The 413-nt window shown below is 54.0% G+C and overlaps 1 protein-coding gene across 1 annotated transcript in view; it reads right to left on the minus strand.

Annotated features, from left to right (window-relative positions):
* The window catches only part of GRIN2D (glutamate ionotropic receptor NMDA type subunit 2D), a 36,110-nt gene that overhangs the window by 19,811 nt on the left and 15,886 nt on the right, over positions 1–413 (minus strand). The gene's annotated exons all lie outside the window — the stretch shown is intronic.

Raw genomic sequence — 413 nt, forward strand, 5'->3', positions numbered from 1 at the left:
GTCCTTGCTGTTCCCTCTGCCTAGGATGCTCTTCCAGCCAGGTCTACACAGGACTGGGTCGCCGCCTCGAAGGACCTGCCTGCCCACCCACAGCACCATCAATCTGATTCCTTCTCTTCTCTTCCCCAGCCTGATTTCTCTGTCACCATCTTAAGTGATCCTGTCCCTGTATCCCTTTAAGAGTCTATCTTCTGTCTCGTCCATGAAGCCAAGTGCTCTGAGAGGGCAGGGGCGCGTGCGCAGCTCGGGGCCTGGCGCACAGTAGGTGCTCCGTAAGCAGTCTGATGGGTGAATCGAGCACTTACCGTGTGCTAGTGCCATGCTAACCTCTTTTCCTCACCTCATACCTACGTACAGGATTAATGGGTTTTGTGGGGCCCGAAGCTTATACAATTTGGAGGGTTCTCTTTAAG

The sequence above is a fragment of the Pteropus vampyrus genome, unplaced genomic scaffold, assembly GCF_000151845.1.
Source record: "Pteropus vampyrus isolate Shadow unplaced genomic scaffold, Pvam_2.0 Scaffold333, whole genome shotgun sequence".
NCBI lineage: Eukaryota > Metazoa > Chordata > Mammalia > Chiroptera > Pteropodidae > Pteropus > Pteropus vampyrus.